Here is a 274-nt window from a genome sequence, read left to right on the forward strand (position 1 = left end):
CAAAGACTTTCAGTCGTCGACAGAAAGAACCCGGAAGTATGAAAGCAGATGCCTTAGTTGATCATGTGACTGGTGAATGATTAAGACCACCGCATGGCGTGGATCATGTGACGATCAGCTGGTGTGCACTTCCGCGATAAGCTTCTCCGCCGTATCCATGTGGCATCTCGCAGTCAGACAAGTGTGCTTGTTCATTGCAACATCATACATCACGGTAGCAGTCCGTGTTACGGGGACGAGTAGTTATCAAGATGATGAGCTAGTGTCAGATACG

Source organism: Schistocerca cancellata, chromosome 6, assembly GCF_023864275.1.
Source record: "Schistocerca cancellata isolate TAMUIC-IGC-003103 chromosome 6, iqSchCanc2.1, whole genome shotgun sequence".
Taxonomy (NCBI): domain Eukaryota; kingdom Metazoa; phylum Arthropoda; class Insecta; order Orthoptera; family Acrididae; genus Schistocerca; species Schistocerca cancellata.